At 45.8% G+C, this 12,860-nt stretch overlaps 1 protein-coding gene across 2 annotated transcripts in view; it reads right to left on the reverse strand.

Moving 5' to 3' along the window:
• EPHB1 (EPH receptor B1) overlaps window positions 1–12,860 on the reverse strand; it is a gene marked incomplete at both ends in the record, with an annotated part of 441,334 nt that overhangs the window by 204,701 nt on the left and 223,773 nt on the right. The gene's annotated exons all lie outside the window — the stretch shown is intronic.

Consider the following 12,860-nt stretch of genomic DNA (forward strand, 5'->3'; position numbering starts at 1 on the left):
CTGAAGAACTCGCGTATTCGTGGTCAGAACCGATGCAATTAAGTCATGAGAGTTGTGATCACATCATTGTGTGAGTTCATCATGATGGGTTTACTGGGTGGTAACCCAAGATGGGGATGTGGTTGGACAAGGTAGGTCCCTGGAGGTATAGCCTTAGGAACTGTGTTTTTGTCTTTGAATCCAGCTTGCTGGCTCTCTTGCTTCCAGCTTCCATGAGATGAGAGTAGAACCCTTGTAATGTCTCCCTTGGTTTCCCACCACCATGCCCTGAGATCCATAGAGCCCAGTCTCACATAGACCAAACCCGGAATCTCCAAGAAATTGTGAGCAAATAAATCCTCCTTCCTCTACATTGTGTGATCAGTTATTTTGGGTCACAGCAGTGAGAATGTCCCCTGAGATAAACTCCCATCTAAAGAAGCAGCTCTCTGGGAAGGCCATGGATCCCAGCATAACTGTTCACATTTCCACCAGCCACAGAAGCCTCTCCAGGCATTGGGCTTCCCAGCATCCCAGAAGTCTAGGCCAGATAAGTGAACTCCAGGGGGTCTCACACTATGGCTGGAAGGCCTGGGACTGAGAACAGCAGGAGCTATCCTCTTCAGGGCTGGGAGGAAATTGAAACTGCAGCCTAAGAGTATTGAGTACTTCAGCCAACATACCAACCACAAACACATACACTGCAAAGTGGATGCATTCCTGCCCTCCTGGCTTACAAGAGCCCAGGGAAAGGGCCCCAGGCAGTGGAATACATCCCTTACCAGAAGGGAATTTTTTTTTTGTAACAAAAGAAAATCCCCTCTGAGGGCATTCATTAAATAAAGTCCCAGCTGAGCCTTTCCTAAGGGGCTCTGGGCATTCTGCAGCTGGCCGCCACTAATCCCCATAAAATTCTGATGCGGTAGGAAGAGGAAGGAATTATAGATGTAAAATTGTTATCGGGAGGATTCAGGCGGATTTCTCCTCGTCCACTTCCTCTATCTCCTCCTCCTCCTTGTCATGCTACGAAGAATAATGCCTTTCGCATTTAGAGTGCTTTACAGTTTAGAAAGAGCTTTCCTTTGAATTATCTTTGAGGCCTGGCAGAGCAGTGACCTGCCAGAGCTGTGACATTATTTCCTGAGCCCTTGCAGCTCCTGGCTCAGGACTCTGCACCACCACGTTCGTGGGGCTGAACACTCTCACTGGCAGACCCTTCTTCCTTTGACACACATGCATGGCTGTGCATGGGCACACAGACATGCACATATGCACAGGCATGTCTTAATCATAAACCAGTGTCAGCCCTGTGCTCCTGTGGACTGGCATGGCGGTCAGTTCACCAAATGCCCCTCCAGCCTCAGGACACAGCATCTCTGGGCCCCAGGAGGACAAACCAGGCAATTTCTGGGGCATCACACTGCACACCGGGAGCTATTCCAAGATACCCCTGTCTGAGAGGAATTCAGGTTGACTGAAAAAAAAAAAGAAAGTCTAAAGAATAGCTTGGGTTTTTTATGGCTGAGTAAAATTCCATTGTGTACATATCTCACAGTTTTGTAATCCATTCATCTGTTGATGGACATCTTGTCTGGTTCCACAGTTTGGCTATGGTGAATTGTGCAGCTATGAACATAAATATAGATACACATGCATTAGTTTGGTAGTTTGGTTTCCTTTCTTTTGGGTAGATACCCAGAAGTGGTATTGCTGGATCGAATGGTAGATTTGTTCCCATTCTTCTGAGGATTCTCCAAATTGCGGTATTTACAGGGAAATGGATGGATCTTGAGGACATTATGCTAAGCAATATTAGTCACAAAAAAGTAAGGAATCGGATGCTTTCCTTAATATGTGAGAGCTAGGATGAAAGGGGTCATAGGAGGGACTCCAGGTGAAAATGAGGCCAATAAGGCAACCTGTGGGGATGGGAGGGGAAGAAGGAAACTCTTCTCTTGTACTCATTCATATGCAAGTCAACCACTAAACCAAGCTTGGAAGGGAGGGATGGGGAGGGAGTGAGGTGGGAACTGGGTGGGAGCTGGCTGGGTGATGTGTGCATTTATGTCTACACAAGTTTTTTCTACCCCATTATGATGTATAAATACAATGCACTAAAGAAACAAGAATAGCTTGGGTTTACTGCACGCCTACTATGTGCCTGGCCCTTCACACTACACAGTGCTGTGCTTCCCAATTCTCTCCAATGATGAGTAAGTGTTACTGTTACGGATGCAGGAAGAAAGGTCCAGGTGGTGAGCATTTTCTCTGTGGTCACACAGGGCAAGAAAGTGGTAGAGCTGGGACTCGAACCCAGGAAGTCTGACTCCAATTATATTTTACTATCTATAAAGGTTTTCTGTGTCCGGAATCCAGGTAGAGGTGGCGTTAGCAGAGAAATCCTTCTGCTCTGTGTGGAACTGGCCAGGATCCCTTGGTGGTATTCAGTTGGTGGCTGGGTGAGCTGGAGAGACAAAATAGCCTCAGTCACCTAGCAGGCTGGGCCCATCCCTCTGGATTTTCCATGTATTCTCTCTAGCAGGGAATTTAGATTTGCATGACTGCTTGGGCCAGCAAGAGACTCCGAAGGAAGAAGCATAAACTCTTATTAAAGGCCAAGCCTGGAAATGGCGCAAAGCTAGTTTAGCCACATCTCGTTGGTTACTGTAGTTGCAGGCCAGCCTAGATTTAAGGGCAGAGGCATGGGCTCCTTCTCTCCACTGGAGAAATATGGAAAAATTTACCATCATCCCTAAACCACCACAGATAACAGATAGACCCAGAGATGTTACAAAGCCCAGGCTTGGTGAGGCCACCCCAGTGGAGCATGGGCGGCTCGCTGGAGCCACAGACGGCCACCATGGCCTTAGACCTTATACTGGTGAGGATGACAGGAGGAGTACGCCTGTAGGGGAAATACATTAAAATTCTGTGACAGTACCAGATGTCCCTGGACTCAGGTTGACGGGGCTGATGGGTTAAAAATACACACACACACACACACACACACACACACACACACACACACACACGATAAGATTTGATAAAGAGAATGCCAAAAAAATATTCTAAAGCTGATGGTGCAATTCCTGTAATTTTTGTTTATGAACCATTCAACCAACCAGTGACTAAAGAGGTCAAGAACAGGTGGTTTTGGTGAAATCTTACCAGTCAGGGGACACAACATTAATTAGTACTCCATGCAGACATCAAGGAACTTCCAGTAATGAGACCGCTATCAAAAGTAGACCCTGGATACAGTGCAACATTTTAGTGGATACTCAGTCCTTTGCTACCAAGACTTGCAGAGAACCCACTAAACAGAAGATATCACTGATGAGGGACAGAGGACTGGATGAGAAGCCGATACGGTCCGTAGTCATACGCGGGTCACATAAAAGGCCTGTGCCTCAGTGTCCCTTCTGGAAAGTGGACTAAGGCTACATGATTAATAAATCCCTTCCAGCATCCTTTTTTGGGGGGTGTTGGAAATTAACACCAATGACCTTTAAAAGCCAAATTCATGCAAAGCCAGTCACTTTCTGCCTTACATACCTCAGCAGTGCTTTTCTGCAGGAAACATTTGTCTTCAAGGGACATCTCCCTGAAGGTTTGAACCTCTTCCATATTTCAAGGCCAAGACCACAGAGAATTCTATCAAATCCTCCCCAGAGGCCAGAGTCTGATCCCAGCATTCCTCCTGTCTCATGGAGATTTGAAACAGAGCAGGCTTTTCATTTTCAGTGTGCATCTGGGGTACGGAGATTGGGTTTCAGAGCGATTTGCTGCACTGCAAACCCTCTATTTTGCTTCCAGGCCTGAGCAGCTACTCCAGTTCCCTCGGCGAGTGCTAATTCTCTCATTACTGAGCCTGGTGTGAGGGTGGCAACATCCCAGGTCAGGATGTTCTCCCTGTCTTGAGAATGTCTGATTACAGAATAACAATCCATCCATCTTCACCGTGGTGTAGCTACCATCCCATCGCTCCAGTCCTGCCCACTCGGCCTGGCATTCAGCTGCATGAATCAATCAATCAGGGGGACAGAAAGCTGTCCTAATCGCCACATCATGACTGCTGGTCAAGCCCCACTGCCCACCTTTGCGCAGACCTGCCGCCCTGGTTCCCTGGCTCCCAGCCACTCCAGCTCATGGCCCTAGCCTTCTGCATATCCCAACGGTGCCGCCCACATTTTGATTCTCCATCTGGCTGCCTCTTGTCAGCACAACCTGATTATTCCAGAAGTTTCCTAAGACAAAGAACCCCAGTGATCAGAGAGGTTAAGAAAATTATCTCAAGTTCAAGAAAGCCACTCAGGGGAAGGTGAGGGTCAGGATACACTCCAGTTCTACTTTCATAGTGGCTGTGTTAGAAGTATGTCCACAGGCCTAATGAAGGGCTAGCAGCACCTGAGCTGCACACGCCTGCAGGCACCTACCTCTCTCGGTCCCAGGGCACAGAGACCTACACACTGCAGAGGACACACATGGAGAAGATGGGGCGAGAGGGTAAAGCAATACGGGCTAGGCCTGCCCCCTCCATCCTGACGAGCTTGGACAGCTAGAAGCCAATTCCACCGCGTCCTTGGTCAATTCTATCTCTGTCCAATTCTACTAACCTCCAGCAGCTTGGTCAGATTGGCCCCTGCCCTTTCTAGCATCCCCTACCCCCACTAGCTACAACCTGAGTCTGAGATTCTGATTCCCAGAGACAGTGCTCCATAAACCTCTTCACACTACCAATGCCAACGGCCTGGTCTGCCTTCCTCACCCAACCGGCAGCTCCCGTGGGCCAGACCCAGCTTGTCACCTCTCCGTCCTTGGCATTTATTTATTTATTTTTTATTGGTGCACTATAGTCTCGCATTATAATGCAGATCGTGAGACAAGGGCAGATATTCACACAGTCCTTGGTGCCCCCCTCCCGCTTCCCCTTGTCCCTCCCTCCCAATACTGAGTGTCCATGTTAACTATGTTATAGTCACATATATATATACATATCCGAATGTAGCTTTTCCATTAATTACCCTCAGCCCTCTTCCTCCCCTACCCTTCCTTTCTGGCTTTGCTGAGGTTCCCCTCCATTATCTAGAGTCCCTCTGGTATCCCTAATACTCCCTAACTTGGGCATATTAGAGAAAACATAAGTCCCTTCTCCTGGGTATCTTTCCAAAGGGGTTGAAATCAGAGAACTACAGTAACATATGCATACCCATGTTCATAGCAGCAAAATTCGTAATAGCCAAAATATGAAACCAACCTACGTCTCCATCCACAGATGGATGGATGGCAAAATTATGGGAAATAATGGAATTATTTATTATTATTATTATTATTCATTATTTTTATGTTACTTATTTTATTATTTATTTATTTATTTTTACACAATGGAATTCTACTCAGCAATAAAAAAGAACAAAATCAAGTCACTCTCAAGAAGATGGAAAGACCTGGAGAACATTATGTTAAGTGAGATTATACTTGGTATTTAGCCCAGAGCCTGGCAGCCACTAGAGAGTGCTGAGTGGAGGCATGTGATCCAGTGAATGAGTAGAGAGATGGGCGGATGGAAGGAAGATTGAATGGAGAGATAAGTAAATGGATGTTAGCTCCTAAGGGGAATCCTAAGCATGCATGCCCCTCTTTTCCTCAAAACTGTGGACCTGACCAGACCAGTTACTTTGGCAAGTCCCATGAGCTGACTTCCACTCAGACTAAATTTCTCCTCTTGGTTGTACAGGAGAGTGCTAACATAACAGAGACCTCTGCACCGGCCAGTCATATGACTGCACGGGCTCCAGTGCTTTGGATTGATCTATGACTCGGGGAGGCTGGGAGCTGATCCAGTTCCTCCAGACCTGCCCAGCCTTGGCCAGCACCAGGAGCCAGACCCCGGTGGATATGCTGGGGAGCAGGAGGGTCTGAGTGGGATTCCACGCCTGTGTTCTGGTACACAGAACATGCAGGATTTCAGCCTCCTTCTCCAATTACCCAAGGATGTGCTCCCTGGGATGCACTTTAAGAATAAAAGACCTCCTGATTAAAGGTAATCACTTTTCCCAATTCCAATTACCATTGTATGTAATTATTGTAAACACTGGCTTGGAATATGAATTTTCTATTTTTCCCCCCTTGTTCAAGTCTAGATTCTCCTTCTGTGGAACTAGCAATAAAATCCCAACTCTGTGGGTAAAAAGCCGGTCCCTATCCGTGGAAAGGGGCAGCGGGCAAAGTCCTATGGCTGAGAGAAGCCACAGGCTCCCATGCAGGGGCCAAGGTAAGGCTTCTGCACAGTATCGCCATGGGAGATAGACACGGGAGAGAAAGGGAAAACAGTGGGGTTGGTGGGCAGAGCCCAAGCCCACTTTAGGTAGGCAACAGAATCCAAGTCACGGGCCATTGGCTCCAAATCCCAGAATGGCTCAAACAATGAGCTCAGAATGTGGCTATGAAGGACGCAGGTCCAGAGCTAGAGCAAGAGGGGGATGCCTCACAGGAGGACCCCTCCAGCCTGAATAGCCAGCGAACTTCTTTCTCTGTCTGCGACAGTCCAGGGATCACTGTGTCCGTCTCCAGTTCCATTCAACAGCTGTCACCTGCCTTCCTTCCTTCCAGCCATAAGTCCCTCTCAGGCTATATAAGCAGGGGCCATCCCGTAGGCTCTAGTCTGGGAGAGGATCCAACAGGCTCCCAGGTGATAAAATGTGCTTACAAGTCAGCTACAGGGCTGGAGGCCCCCCATCTGCTCACATACGCACAATCCCCCATGCAGAGACCCCAGAAAGCACCTGCTGCCAGGAGCCACACAGCTGCCTTGGCAGAGTCCCCATGAGCAAAGCCACACGGCACGCTCTTTCCAGGGTCTCTGTGGCTGTGGTTTGGGATCGAGACTTGACCAGTCACTAAAGCATAGGATCCGACTGTCAATTCACCATGATCTCCCTGCCCCATTTTCCTGCATGGGTTTTCAGCCTCCAGTTGTGCCCCAGGCTGACGGTACATGACTCTACCAGAAACTATTTACAGATGCCTACTCAATAGAGCCTGCAGGCCTCCTTCCACAGGATTTCCAGATGGAACCTTCTTGCTGCATGGGCGCTTCCCCTTGGAGAGCCTCCCAGCAGCCCCGGCTCTGCTTCTCGGCTGGTGTGCCCCTTGCCCTCCCCAGATGGAAGGTGCATATTTTAGCTTCACTGGACCATGAAGGTCTGAAGGAGGCAGGCTGATTTATCAGAGACATAACCATACAGTTGAAATTGTGTCAATATATCTTTGCATGGTGGATTCTGAAGGATGCCCCCTATTTCTCTGGTAAATCATATACATTTAAAGTCCCCAAATGCCTAAATATATATTTATTCAGTAAGTCAGCTTGGCTTTGAAGTGGCTCATTTCTTTTCCTACAGAAATACTGGAATACAGGATACAGTTGCTAACCTTGTTTTTTTTTTTTTCTTTTCTTTTTTTTCTCTGAGTTTAAGAATAAAAAAAAAGAAAAGAGGAGCAGAGAAATGAAATTCTGAATAATGAATGTTTAAATATTGACGAGGTTTGACACTAATGGTGTAAGGGAGAGCGTGAAGCACAATTGCTCCTTTGCAACAGGAGCTGCAGGGGAGGGGAGGCATTTTTGCTAGCACCTTTTGGGTCCCTTCTGGCATCAAAATTCCCTGAATTTGTGACACATTATTGAGTGTTCGGGGGCCGAGACAGAAGCACACCAGACTTGCTACAACGGGAAACGGCTGATTTATGGGTCTTCATTTCCTGATTCCCTCTCTCGGCCTATTTGCAAACAATTTATTCAGAAACCACAGTGCAGTTTCTCATTTTTAAAGGATACTACCCTGGGCATCCTTAAGGATGACTGGCTGACTCCTATCTCCTAGGAGGATATTAAAATGAAGGGTGACGAAGGGTGGGCAGCGTTGTGCTTAGTGCACAGTAGGAGCTCGGTGACAGTACCTTTCCTAGATCCTTTCAAAGCTGGTGCACAATATGGCTTCATAGTCACGTGCCCCACACTCTAGAATCAGTGGAACGGAGAATTAGGGAGTCAACATGAGAGAGGGAGGGAGGGAGAGAGAGAGAGAGAGGAGAGAGGAGAGAAGAGAGAGGAGAGAAGAGAGAGGAGAGATGATAGAAGAGAGAAATAAGCAGAAGAAGGAGAGGGGGAGAGATTGCCTATGTGAGTCCTGCAGGGCTGGGCTGACAATGGCCTGGGGCTCCAGTAGCTGGAATAATAGAAAGTGTAGGCTTTCGAGGAAAGTTGACCTTTTATGTGGGCATACACCACTCTGCCTTTGGATAAAGTTGGCTTTGAATTCTCTGAGTCCATCCCTCTTTTTAAGCTGATCCCACAGTGGGTGACTCCAGAAACATCCCTGGAGAATTGTCACACTGACAGGAAAGGAATTCCCCTGCCATACCCTATCCCAACACAAGGCACTCCTCCTTGGAAGTTCATGGGCTCTTCTTCCTTCCTGGTGGTGGCTTCGGGTGCCCCTTCCCTGACTCATGGGGCTACTCACGGTCTCAAAGCAGATGGCTTTAGTTGCTGATATCACTCACATTCAAATCTCTTCCCCATGCCTGTCTCTCTCTCTCTCTTTGCTACCTCCTGGGACCCCACCAAAACGACAACAAAGAATCAAAAAGGTGTAAAATTCTCACGGACACAGAGGGCTAGGAAGGCACCCAAGAGGTGAGGGGGAAATGGACACTGTTTTTGTGGAATGGCCACCAAGCTCATGCCTCTAGAGACCACAGGGGCTGCTTGGTCACTGTGACCCCTCAGAGTGCAGTCCTGAGAGGAGGGAGAAGGGGGCACACAGGCAGGAGATACCTCGGCCCCAAACGAACAAATGGACATAAAATACCTGGTGACTTCAGAAATTGGAAGGCAATTGAGAAGAGTCTGTGGATATTGCCCCAGTGAGTTAGTCATCCTTGTCCTCTGATGGATGGATGCAGAGGTACGTCCATCCATCAATAGGATCCGGGCACTCAAACAAGCTCTGATCACCTCCCAGGGTGTCCCGCTGCAATTGATGTTCAGAGGCACTTTGTAAAGCCATGCCATCGGAGATGGGGAATTCTACAAACAGGAAGGAGATCCAGAAAAAAAAAAAGGAAGCAGAGTGGGTAACTGAGGGAAAAATCTAAAGTTAAACTAAATTTCAGAGAGGCAGGAATGAATTATTTTACTCATGGAGAAAGAACAGGATACTGTGACAAGAAATGTCCCAGAAGATAAAAAGAAAAGCCACCACAAAAACGAAGCCATCAGATGGTTGTATGAAGCCGGAGAAACTGCCTACAAACAACAGTAACAAAATAAGGGACAGAAGACAGGAAACAGAAGCTGGACATGGTAGTATGCGCCTGTACTCCCAGCCATCCAGGAGGCTGATATAGGAAGGTCTCTGGAGCCCATGAGCTCCAGACAGCCTGGGCAACACAGAGGGACTGTGTCTCAGGAGGAAAAATAAAAGAGAGATTATTTTAAAATAATTAGGTTATTTAGTTGAGAGTGGTGGTATATGCCTGGAATCCCAGTACTTTGGAGGCTATCACAGGAGAATTGCAGGTTTGAGGACAGAAGTTTCATAAACAGCCTTTACAACATGGCGAGACTCTCAGAAATCTAGGGATATCCTGTTTTCAAACAAAATAAATAAATAAATAAAAAGGGCTAGGAATGTGGCTCAGAAGTAGAATGTCCAGAGGCCCAATCCCTGGTTAACACACACACACACACACACACACACACACACACACACACACACACACACACTACATTCAGTCCTTATATTTGACTAATAAAAGTTTAAGAAAGACAACTAAAAAAGAGTAAGAAGTTATTAAAATGGCACTAAAATAAATTTTATCAGGAAAAAAAAATCAGGCTTCAGGCTAACTCAGAAAAAAAAAAAAAGAAACCAATGCAGCACCCAGAAAATTTGTATAATGGGTGAAAAAAGCATTAAATTTCAAAATTCTAGGGCTAAGAAAGATAAAATTAAAAGTTCCCAAGGGAGAAAATTAAACCAAACCATACATAAGAAAAATCAGAACGCCATTGGACATCCCAACAGCAACGTCGACCAGTAGAATAAGCAAAGTCAGTGCCTTTAAATTTAAGAAGACAAATGATTCTGAACTTCACATTCACATCCAGCCAGGCAATAAGGTGCAAGGGTAGGGTAGTGGTCTTTTTAGACAGGGGAGTGTTCAGGATATTTACCTCCCAAGCACATCTTTAAAAAATAAGTATCTGAAGGATGTACTCGAGCTAAATGAGGAGGAAAACAACAGAGAAGAAGAAATAAGATTCAGAAATTAGAGGAAACGAGGTACGACAGTGGCCCAGAAAAACACTAACCGTGCACAAGACAGGAAAGCAAGATTCGAACAGGAGAAGAGAGGAAGAGGGGGGGAGCTGGGGGCCCCCTGAACCATCCAAGCATCTAGAAAACAGCACTGCATTATGGAACAGATTTGGCTGAGTCTAAAAAAAAAAAAAAAAAAAAAAAAAACATGGATAGTGCACAGAGAATTAAACACACGGGAAAAATAAAATTATTCATCCCATATTTTATAACAAGTATATGAGAAAGAAAGCAGCCAGGTAACTCCACCTGACTTACTGTTTAACAATAACTGCGCCGATAATCATCTAAATATGACTATGGATTTAGCAGGAAAGTAAATTAAAAGTTCCCAACTTTTAATAAATAACAAATATATACATTTATTTATTTATTTATTTATTTATTTATTGTAGTACTGGGGATGGAACCCAGGGGCATTCCACCTCTGAGCTACACCCCAGCCCTATTTTTTAGTCTTTTTATATTTTGAAACTGGGCCCCACTGAGTTGCAAAGGCTTCTCTAAGTAGTTGAAGCTGTCCATGAACCACCACCCTTCTCTCTTGACCTCCTGAATGCTGGGATAAATATACATTAACAAAGAATACGAGTGTGTATTTTATATTATACCTCAATATGAGAGCATCATGTAAATAAAGCAAAATATTACAGATGTATAAAAGATAAAGCGATAATTAGATGAGAAGAGAAAAAAATGTGAAGAGGGAAAAAAAAAAAACAGACTCAAGTCTTCAGCAACCCAGAAGGGAAGTCAAGAGTCAACAACGTCTAAAGTGACTGTCAATAAACAGCATCATAAGGACATAATTCAAACGCAGAAGTACGCGGAAGAAACAGATTAAAAGTGTTAGGGAGCACCACGGTGGCGCCGGAAGGAAGGTGGGCAGGAGCCTGATAATTTTCATTTTTGTATTCATCACATTCTTGAATCAACTACTTGGATGAAATAAAAATTAACTTAATATAAATAAAAAGCTTCCATTCTCACAAGTGGGCCCACTCCAACAGGAGAGAAGGAGGCGTAGACAACCCCCTGGTGCGGGGTGGAGGGAGGCCAAAGGACAGGGAGCCCCAGACACCTGCTCCCTCCCTAATCTCTAGCAACGTCCACCCTTGCTTCTACATCTTGGAACTGGAGGGTTCGAAGAGGGCGGCTTTACCAACAGCTGAAGAGCGGATAAAGAAAATGTGGTCTATGCTGAGGGTGGTGTTTTCCTCTGCCACAAACAACTAAACTGTGTCATTTGCAGAAGAACGGATGGAAATAGAGATCAAAGAAAGTGAGATGAGCTAGACTCAGAAAATCGAGGGCTGCATGTCCTCTCTCCGGTGTGGAAACTAGAGAGAAAATAAAAAAGTAAAGGGATCCTCTAAAAATCGGGAGACTATCTGAGTAATGGGGAAGGATCCGGGGAGGGATCACATGGAGAAGAAAACAGACCAAGGAATGCTATTACGTGAATGAATAAATGAATCATTATGAATCTCACTATCGCTTACGATTACAAAAATCAAGAAAAATTAAACACATACCCACAAAATAAAACCAGCCAGTAGCTTTAGGAGATCAGCTAGAACGCCCCCTCCTCGGGATTAATACTGAAGTACAGTTATATTTTTGCAACTAGGGTGACACTAGGGTCCTATTTTTTTCCACTGCACAGTCTGTGACATAAAAATAAACAGTTTTGGAAGAGAAGTGTTTTCCTATGTCCCCCAAGTCTCTGGAGGTGAAGCTTGCAGAGGGTGGGCAGCCAGCAGTTCTCATACCAAGCCTCCTGGTTGCAGCTCACACTTCTTGGCGTTTAGAGAGGATTTTCAGCAGACTGAGGCTGATAGCTCAACTCGGCTGTCAAGGGCCCTGTGGCCAGAGCAAAGCCCGCAGTCCAGAAGAGCTGACCATGTGTATTTAAGGTTGCACTGGGGCCCTTTTTCAGCGTGACCCAGGATAAACTACTTCACTGGGCATTCCAAATTACAGCCCGAACGGTGATATATTCGCCACAAACATCAGTGTATATATTAAAAGCGATTCCCTTAAGAAACAGGAATTATTTTTTAAAGAGTTCAAGTATAAAAGTGCACAGGGTGAGAAAAATCACAACAAAAGAGAATAGCATAAAATAGCGGCTCTATAGTAGTGCCTGGCACAGCTTCTCCCAGATTCACACTAAAATGCCAGTAAAAACTCAAGGTAAAAAATCTCAAAAGCCACTCCATAATCTATAATTTAATACAGTGCTAAAACTGGGAGGATTGACACCCATTATAACGCCTGTGGGATGGAATTGAAAAACACCAACAGAGGCACACAAATGCTTTTAGTTTTTGCCCAAGACAGTGACGACCTGGAATGAGGGGAAATGTTCTGTTCCTGCACCTCCGTTCAGAGCACAGAAAGCCTAGTCAGACCACCCTGGGTTGAGATGATTTCCAACAGAGGATGGGGACACAGCCAGTGACATTCAGTGCATAGAGGTCAGGGCTGCTA

This window comes from Muscardinus avellanarius (genome assembly GCF_963383645.1).
Source record: "Muscardinus avellanarius genome assembly, chromosome: 5".
Lineage (NCBI taxonomy): Eukaryota > Metazoa > Chordata > Mammalia > Rodentia > Gliridae > Muscardinus > Muscardinus avellanarius.